At 42.9% G+C, this 10,337-nt stretch overlaps 1 pseudogene; it reads left to right on the top strand.

The window, feature by feature from the left end:
• The first annotated feature begins 269 nt into the window (after positions 1 to 269).
• LOC103072175 (apolipoprotein O-like pseudogene) lies at positions 270 to 1,071 on the top strand (annotated as a pseudogene).
• The last annotated feature ends 9,266 nt before the right edge of the window (positions 1,072 to 10,337 follow it).

The following is a 10,337-nucleotide window of genomic DNA, read 5'->3' on the forward strand; positions in this document are numbered from 1 at the left end:
AAAGAGTGAAAGAACAGAGGAAACTGGACTGTTCACAGCGGACCATCGTGCTTTCTGGGAGCAGCTCTGAATGGCCGGTCCTGAGACCAGCTACCCAAGCATAATGTGTGAAGAGTTTGCAAATTTCAGACTCATGGGCTCTGAACTCAATCAACCCCCCTCCCCAAATCCTTCTTATTAGGCTTAAAATGGTACCCCAAATAATGCATTTTTAAAATGCTCCTCAAGCCACTCTCCGTGCGAATACCTGGGCGGAGAGGGCCAAAGCTATGGCGGCTGTTAGGATGGGAAAGCGGACAACCATGCCAGCAGGTCTGATATGTGCATCTGTAAGTGTGCATGTGGCCAAAGAAGAGGAGTCCAAAGAGCAGCTAGTGAAACCAAAGCAGCTCCCCATATATACTGCACCACCTCTCTAGTCTAAATACGTTGAAGAACAGCCCGGTGATTTACAAATGGGCTTTGCGTCCATTCGCGCTACAACTGGTCATTATACTGGCTGGTGCAGGGTGTTTATGTCTTTGTGAAAAATGGGATAATGGATACAGTACAATTTGGAAAAGATGCATATGTCTATTTGAAGAATCCACCTCGAGACTTTCTTCCGAAAATTGGAGTGATTACAGTTTCAGGATTGGCAGCCTTCATTTCAGCGAGAAAAGGTTCGAGGTTTAAGAGAATTGCTTATGCACTGGGACTGGCCACTTTAGGAGCAGCTGTTCTCTACCCTGTTCAATCAGTAATGATTGCAAAGGTAACTGGGAAAAAGGCATGTGCTATAAGCCAGCAAATTTACGAAGGAGTTCAATCATTGTGGACAAAAAACAACAAAAAGGAGTCATTTCCTGAACCAAAAGAAAAAAACTAAGCTAGGAAGCTCTGATGAAATAGAAATACCTGCAAAAACAACTCACAACCTGAGTGGTGCCTTTGCCAACAGAACTCAGCTCCGAAACAAAGACCAAACCAGAATCCACCTCAGGTGCTCCACAGTTTATGCCTGACCCCAAGCTCATGGATCACGGGCAGTTTCATCCAGAAGATGTAGATACGTACAGCACTAGAAGCTGAAATAGCCTGCGTAGAGAACCACAAGATGTGTGAAGTTGTGAATAATGATGAAAAAAATCATGTAACGGGTAACTGTGACGCATAGAGTATAATTTAAACCAAGTTTTTCCCTTACATCTTTGAATGTACAGTTAGACAAATCACATAAGTGATTAAAACACAAATTGAATACAATCCAAACAATATTAAATGATAGATGAGGACACAGAGGTAGAAGTATTAGGATGCATTTGGTGACTTTTAAGGGTATTTATAAAAAAAATAAAAATAAATAATGAACACAGATGAGACTAAAATCTGAAAAAATATGTATGTGTATCTATAAATATGTATACATTTGCACATATATATTTGCTTTAGCTTTTCTGAATTAATGTCAGCCAAATTAGAATAGTGTGTGGAAGGATGTGCTCTCTCCTCCTCTTTGTTTTTCATTTCCCAGAGCTGGGATAAAATATCCACATTTTATGACAAAAAGAAAAGAAAAGAAAATGTTCCTCAGGTGACACTGCTATACGGTCAAATTTGGAGAGGCAAAGGGAATATTTGTATGCTCAGAGCTGCTTGGGTGGGAGATGCTGGCCACTGGTACCAAAATATGACTCAGGCCACTTTGGATGACAAAAAAATGACATCATTATGAAGACAAGTATAAGGGGTTATATATACATATGTTAAGCAAGAGGAAAATGCCATTTAGAAAAGAAAATATTGAGGGGATGCTGGTCACTCAGCCTCTCTGGACTCTTCTGATTATGCAAAAGTAACAGAAGCCTAATGATTAAGGGAAATCCAACCCAGAAAACTTCCACGATATTCTCTTTGATGCCTCAGAAGCGAATGGAGATCCTGAGATAGAGAGCAGGAGAGGAAACGAGACAGTTCTAGAGCAATGGTGAAAGCCGTCCCAACCACTGGCAGGACCAAGATATTTCTGAAAACTTTTCTACGGCAAGAAGGCTGAAAACATGGCTTCACGTTACATGTGCGTCTGTACTATCCCGCAGAGCTCTCCATTACACGCCAAATATCACCAAGTCTATTGCACACAATCGCATTGGCTTAGTGATGCTTGATGAATCAAGAAGGAAGGTGTGTCCACACATGGGGAAAGGTCCCGTAGGGAAGGGACAGCAGAGGTGGGGACTGAAAGAGAATATGGAAAATAATCTGAAAGAAAACATATATAGATGTATAACTGAATCGCTTTGCTGTACATCTGAAACTAACACAACAGGGTACGTCAACTATACTGCAATTAAGAAAGAAAAAAAAAAGAGAGAGAGAGAGAAAGTAGAGGCCCGTGACTCATTCCAGAGCAGGAACTTGGTGCAAAAAGTGACTGGACAAATCAAGCCTTACCTGCACTTCTTTTTTTTTTTTTTTTTTTTTTTTTTTTTTTTTCCGTTACGCGGGCCTCTCACTGCTGTGGCCTCTCCCGTTGCGGAGCACAGGCTCCGGACGCGCAGGCCCAGAGGCCATGGCTCACGGGCCCAGGCGCTCCGCGGCATGTGGGATCCTCCCGGACCGGGGCACGAACCCGTGTCCCCTGCATCGGCAGGCGGACTCTCAACCGCTGCGCCACTGGGGAAGCCCCTGCACTTCTTTTTAATCCTGGAAACTTCTGGATCCTTCCAAAAAATATTTGGAAGGTTATTGGAATTCCCATGGGTAGCTTTCTATTATCTTCAGACAAAGGATTTGTACAATAAAAGCCTTTTTACTTCTATTCAAAATTCTTTTCAAGTGGTGACTGCAGTGGGTTAGAATAGCTGAGAGAACCAGCCTCTGTCTTTCCTATGTTTCACCTCTTTCTTGGGTGCTTCATTTGTCACCTCTTCTTTCTTCAGAATTGACTCAAAATCTCTTCTTTTCTGATCTTTCTTAAAGGCAAGTAAAAAAAAAAAAAAAAAAGGTAATATGTTAATCTAGTATTTCCCTTTAATGACTATTTATACCTATCCCTAACCACATTCACTCATTTTTAATATTTGACAGAGGGGAAAATCACTGCCAGTATTCATATTTCCCTCTCTCTAATTTTAGCCCTAGGCACTGAATTATTAATGCATAAATTAACAATGCAGTTTGTATCACCCACCACAGAGAAAGATGTTAAAGTTCTTAATGGGCCTTAGGAACGCCATTGACTTAACTTATTGTAAATATTTCTTGAGACAAGCCCATAACTTCAACTTTATTGTTTCCCTTGTATAGTAATTTGTACAAAACCGAACCCCAGATATCTTGAAATAAGAAAAAGTATCTTAGAATATTGGAGTGAAAAGCAACGTCCAAAATCATTTAGTAAAAGTCCTTTTGTTTTTGAGACATAGAATTAGATGCTTATAGATATGAAGAAATTTGGCTAAGGTTATATATTTCTTTGGTGTCATGTCTCAAATCAGAATACATAAATTTCATTCATTCATTGATAAATATTTGTTAAAGAAATTCCATGTGCCAGGCTCTTTCTGAACGTTGATTTTTTTTTTTTTAGAAAAATGGAAAGATATAATCCCTGGCTCACGTTGCTTTCTAGAGAGGAGACCAATATGCAAAGAATTACACTCTCAGAAATGCAATTTTCAATAATATGAATTCCAGTAATTTAATTGACCAGGGGATGCATGAGGAGTGGGACAAGATGATGGCTTACTCTCATCCCAAACCTCTTTGGGGTGCTAGTGTTAGTAATTTGTAAGTATACACTTCTGTTTCAAATATAATACCACGCTCCAAAGACTATCCTGATAGTATGTTGATGGCATCGTGACTCACTTCAAAGCGATACAGGGACTTGGCAATAGTTGCATTTCCAAGGTCACGAAGGTGTCCGTTTGACCTCAGTCCAAGAGCAAAAAGTTCAAAGGAAACATGGTCCCCAGGGTCCTGAGCCCGGAACCTCAGCAGGTTAGTAAAGATGGAATGAGAGGATAGGAAGTCAAAATCAGCTTTGGAAACAACAGGCAGGGTGGGACTACACTGAAGTCACCATCAAGCTACTGAGGGACTCATATCCTAAAAGCGGGAGGGAAATGAGAACCCCGGCTATGCTCCTATGGAGCCAGTCCGCGAATCCGGTGCTTCAGTCTCTCTCCTGAAACCTGGATTCCTCTGGCACATCACGATGGTTCTGCGGTGCCTGGCAGATGTGTGCACCTCCTAAATCAAACCGCCTGGGATCTGCCCCAGCAGGCTCTCTTCTCCACAGTAACCTCATTGTCTGGAGGGGTCCCGCTGTGCACTGACAGAGCCTCTGAAAACGTAGCACCCCTTCCCCAATTTCATCATGAAACCATAATGCAGTAAATCTCAGGCCAAAAACCTATTAGTGCCCAAGAGGGGTCCCAGGAAAGAGCTTTTTTGATGTAAAGTCAAGTTTCATCTGTCAGGAGTGCGGCAATGGAAATGCACTGGTCCAGAGTCGTGGCAAAGCGTGAGGAGTCACTATCCCACTGTGAGGACACAGGGACCTTGATTGTGACTATCTGGTCAGCTTCTAGGAGGCATTCAGCCATATAGTCCTAGCTCCTTGCCCCTGTGCCAGAGCAGAGATGGTCTAAGGTTTCAAGATGTTTCTTGAGGTTGTAGATCGCTTTAGCCCATAGGTCATGTTCAACAAATCTCATGTGCAAAGGAAAGTTGGGATAACTGTCATGATCAGAGTAAGAAGTAAGTGTGAGAATGAAGTTATCTAGTTCTCTCCTCCATTAAAAGCAATATTTCCACGAATGGTTAAGACCTGGAGAAGCAGCAGAAGATGTATGTTACAGAAAGTATGTTTTGTTATGTGTAGGACCCCACACTAGCACCCCAAAGTGGTTCATTGTCCTTTTCAAATTAGTGTTAGAAGACCTACAGCTATACTTCCAAAATAATTAAAGGTTAACTTTGCTCGTTTCACATGGCTGCCTTCTAGGAGCTCTGAGACACTCGATTGGCTGCCCCAGACACAGACCATCTCTTGGACAGAGGAATGTTCCCACAAGTAAATATCATGCCTACTTCGTTAAAGTCCACACATCTGATAGTAGCTGCAGGGCCTCTGCATGCTCATGGCCTTAGACAAGGACACAGGGTGTCTTGCTTTCTCTCCTTAGATATCATATATTCCCGCTCTGTCATTTTACAAACAAGGAAACTGAAGCTAAGAGGAATGATCTGACTTCACAGGTGGCAGAGACCGAGCTAGAACAACACTCCAGACCTCCAGACCCCTGGTCCAAAGTTTTTCCTGTATGACAGTGATTCACTTAGGGACATGATTGGATCACTGACTGACTCCATGTTCAACAGCATTGGTAAAAAGCTTAACAAAGAGGGAGATGAACAATGTAGAAAAGTGTTGATAAATAGCATTCTACCCATAGTTTAATTTAGAATAAATGTATTGAGGTCCCGCACACCCTCCACGGGATCGGACTATTCCAGGGGAAGGACAGGGAGTGGGGAAGCAGGGTTATGTGAGCGTATGTCCATGCACAGGCTGGGGAAAGAGGGGGAGACAGACCAAAACCACAAGAGGGGCCTTTCCTCATAGATTCTGCTTTTCTCAGCTTCCCACAGAGCCTAATAGGCAGAGAGAAGGCCCGTGCCTTTGCTGTTTACTTTCCACTGAACTATTTTACTGTTTCCTGTTTTCCTCCCCCTCTATTTATTCAGGTTAGGTCCATGCTTGGGAGATGAGGGTGGGAGGAAATCCAGAGCCATGTGCTGCGGCCTCGGCGCCTCCCCTGAGACTTCCAGGGCTGGGTGGGACGTCTTCCTGTTTGCCAAGCTTTCCACGGATGCTGTCGAGTAGGGAGTGGCTACAGATCCAAACGTGTGCTTAACTGTGCTTTCCTCAAGCTCTCGCACCTGTTCATTTTGATGAGTGAGTGGTGCAAGGGGAAACAGTTTAAAACCTAGCCTGGGAAGGATGCCTCATTGAGACGTCCTGACCACTGACAAAGCAGGAAGATCTCTACGTGAGCCTGTTCTTAAGTTTTCCAATTGTGCACAAGATGCTTCCAGGTCTCCATGAGCATAGACCCAGTCTTTTCTGCCTCTAGGAGAATAACCAGGGTACCTTCTTGTAGCCATAGAATTTGGAGAGAAACATATCAGTACTGAGTACCTTTCTTATGCCAAGCTCTGTTCTTCACATGTTTACATGTATTACCTCATTTTATCCTCACAGAAAGTCTAGAAGACATGAACTCCACTGATGTTCAGAATCCATGCTTGAATTAGTGTGCTTGTCTGTGCATTCTGCACCAATAAAATGCCATCCTTCCAGAGTGAGTGACATGACAAGAAAGTGTGATTGAGTAAGTGGATCTAGCATTATCCACATACCTAGAGAGGTGACCTAAAGCAAGTCATGTAATCTCTCTTTATGTCAATTTCCTGAGCAAATAATAAGAATAATAACAATGACCTGTATCTACCTCATGGGGTGGTCTTGAGAACCAAATGAAATATTCTAAATACAAATGTTCAGTAAAACATAAAACATTAAGCAAATTTTAATTATTAGGAGAAGAGATTTTTGGTTTTACTCCAACAGATATGAGGATATTAGAAATGGATGAACTACATATAAGCTCTACTCTTCAAGTCCATGTAGTAGAATCAAAGGCTAATTTTGTCCCGACATGAATACAAATGTAATCTCCTATGGTCAGCTTCTCATGAACCCCTTGATTCTTTACCTCAGTGGATCTCAACCCAATTATATCTAATGTCCTTTTTATATTAAGGATTTTAAACAACTCCATTTGTTATTCTAAAGCGAAATTCATAAATAATATAACCTACCTATAGACATAACTTTAAAAGTCATATGACAGGGGCTTCCCTGGTGGCGCAGTGGTTGAGAGTCCGCCTGCCGATGCAGGGGACACGGGTTCGTGCCCCGGTCCGGGAAGATCCCACATGCCGCGGAGAGGCGGGGCCCGTGAGGCGTGGCCGCTGAGCCTGCGCGTCCGGAGCCTGTTGCTCGGCAACGAAAGAGGCCACAACAGTGAGAGGCCCGCATACCGCAAAAAAAGAAACAAAAAAAAATCATATGACATCCTGCTTGTAATAATGGAAAGGGGAAATCCAAGGAGAGGGTTTCAATACGTAATACACGTAATACTCAAGCACGACTAGAACACAGCAGGTAATACTGATACCTGCTCTTCCACAGGTAATCACCAGAAGGTGCTGACCATGAACGTGGACTGATATGGGAACATTTTACTGTGATTCAAACAATGCAATGGCACTGCTGTTAGTGATGTATTTTCTAAAACGATGAACAACTTTTGGTGAAGTTCCAAATACAATAAAGTACTGCTTTCTGTCGATTTACAGAATTGATGCTTTACTGAAAACTTCAGTGAGTTTTAAAACAGGGTAAAAATATGTTCTAGTGTTTTATAGACTACAGACTCCCAAGTTAATTGATTTAGGCTCAGATAATTCTAAACAGGGTTTTCACCCAACTCTATGTCCAGTGGGGCATCTGAAAATTATGTGTGAAACATGATAATTCTTTGATGTGTGGGGTTGTCCAGTGCATTGCAGGAGGCCTTGTTGTCCTTGGCCCCATCCATCAAATCCCAACTATTATGATGATGAAAAGCACACACTGATGAATTCCTGGCTACACCAGGGGTGGCGGTGCCTCCACTTCCCCACCAGTACTGGGAACCTGTGCTTTGCAAGCTTCCTCACCCTACAGGGGCTAACCATGCCAGAGGGCAACTCTCTCCCCAGATTATCCAAGATCTCTCTCCTTTGTTCTTTCTCTATCTTTTATAAACTGATGCATCAACTTAACTAAGCATATCTTTCTCTGTTGAATTAAATTGTTAACTGGGCTCTCTGTGAATTATTTGCTTCCAACCTAGAGCCCTAGGGATGTTCTTGGAGTAGTGGGCAAGCCATGGAACTGGTTCTTAGAACCAGAAAGTAACATGGAAGTCATTTAGATCAACTCTATAAACGATCAAGCTGAAGCTTAAATATGTGCAGTGGTCCCACAGCCAACGCGTGGTAGAGTCAGGACGAGAACCTGAGTCTCTCTCACTATCCCTATACCATCCTCCATCTTTATCAATTAACCAATAAACCAAGCAGCAAACACATATTTAGGTCATATACAAGACACCCTGTTAGGAATGTCTGAGACTTCCCGAGTTCAAGGTAGGATTGGAAAGACAAGAAATGTCAGTGAGAACCAAGGATTCAGTTTAACGAAGCTTATGTCTTATATATTCCAGTTTTGTTCACGACATCGTGCTCCATGTTTCAGGACATACAAAAAGCAGCCGTGGCTTTAGCCTACACTTCCTCTCAAGCACGTGGTCTGGTAATGAGCTAAGACCTTATTATAATACAAGATAAAGTGAAAAATGTGCCTTACAAAGAGGTGCAAATGCTTTAGAAGGGGGAAGGAAGTCAGGGAAGACTTCACGGTTGCATTTGAAATGGGTCTTGAGGGAATGGTGGGACTTTGTCAGGTGAAAGTGTGATGGCACAGAAGAAAAATCTTAGGGAAATTCATAAACACAGACCCAGAGGGGAAAAGAAGCCCATGTGGGCTTTAGGAGCAAACAGCTGCATTTAGAACCCAAGGGATTTCTAAGGAAGTTAAACTGGGCAAGTTCTCTTGGGGCTAAAGTTGGGAATTTCTTGAAACTCAAGCTCAAACCTGCTCTTAAGTCAGTGGGTAATGGGTGCATTATATCTCGATCATCAGTTTATTTGACTGTCCTTACAAAACTGTATATGCTCTCAGTGTCAGAGCTGTTCGGCCTCACCTATATCTCTGCTTCTTTTTTTCTTTTAGCAAGTATCAATAGACTACGTCACCCAGCCCCACGCAGCTCTGTCTGTGAAATGCAGATAGAAATGTGGATAGAAGCGATGTTCACCACTTCCAAGCCTGGCCTCTGAGCCGTCTCCTGCACCATTTCATGTGCTCCCTTTTCTGCTGACCAAGTACAGAGGATCCGGGAGGGGTCTCCAGAGCGCTCTCTAAAAGATGATGGAGCCACTGGATGGAAGAGCTGGACATCAAAGGTATGTGTGAAACAGCCCACCCTTCCTCCTGCCTCATATCTGCATGAAACTGTGACTCTACCGTGTTGGACCACTGACATTTTAAAAGTGTACATTTTAACTATTATCTAATAACTCTATATAAAAACACTGTGTCTTATTTTATCTATCTGTAAGGCTTTGTGCAAAGAAAGAACTCAATCAATTTTAGAAATGAACAAATGATTGAGTGAGTGCTTGAATTAATGAATTGAGTCATGAACACAGTTGACTTTAGAAAGTAACGTACAAACAATAGTATAAAGATAGGATGTGTTGGAAGGAAAAGAATCTGGAAGTGATGACATAGGCAGGTATTATGACAGTCCAAGAAGATGAGACCCTGAATCAATTTAGAGGCAGTGGAAGTATAAAGAAGGAGAAAGAGATGAAAGACATCCTGGGTAGAGACTCTAAGGAAAATGATAACTGATTAGACGCAGTGATTATAGGAAGAAGAAATTTCAACATTGACTCTGAAGTTTTGAGTCTATGGAAAAGGAAGAAAAGTGGTACCATGAGTAGAAATATGGAAGAAAGAAGGGAGTTGGAGGAAGGAGGGCTGGTGCTTGGGACATGAGGACTCAACCCGGATGATGCTCAGCTCAGATGGTAACTGAACACATGAAGCTTGTGCCCAAGAGATAACTGGAGATGTGCACCTGATCTTCAGCCTGGAGCTAGACGTGGCTGTGAACGACATGGATGTGCAAGGAGATTTAGACCACCTAGAGGGAGAGGAGGGCACAGAAAGTAAAAGTCAACAGGCGGAGCCTAAAGAATCGCTCACAAGGATGGGGTGGAAAGAAGAGGAGGAGGTACCGAATGAATCTTTTACAGGAGGAGGGGGAGAGGAATTAAGGGAGGAGGCAGAATTGGGCAGATCTCTGGAAGCTACAGGAGGAGAAATTCTCATCAAGCCTGGCTGAGTAGCATGACGACTGCGCTGGGAAGACTTGTGGGATCACAGGCTGAGAGATGGTAGGAAAGGATGGAGTTAAGAGCACAGGTAGAGAGGCTCGCTGGAATGAGGAAAAAGCGCAGACCTCCCTGCCTGTGAGAAGAATGAAGAAAGAGACGGTGAATAAAACAACAAAGAAGAAGCAGAGGTGCTGAGCATAGAGGCGAGACCTTGAAGAACTCAGGTAGCGGAGACTTGTCTTCAAGAGAGTGAGAGGGAAAGAAGCTGGGAA

This window comes from Lipotes vexillifer, unplaced genomic scaffold (genome assembly GCF_000442215.2).
Source record: "Lipotes vexillifer unplaced genomic scaffold, Lipotes_vexillifer_v1.1 scaffold1166, whole genome shotgun sequence".
Lineage (NCBI taxonomy): Eukaryota > Metazoa > Chordata > Mammalia > Artiodactyla > Lipotidae > Lipotes > Lipotes vexillifer.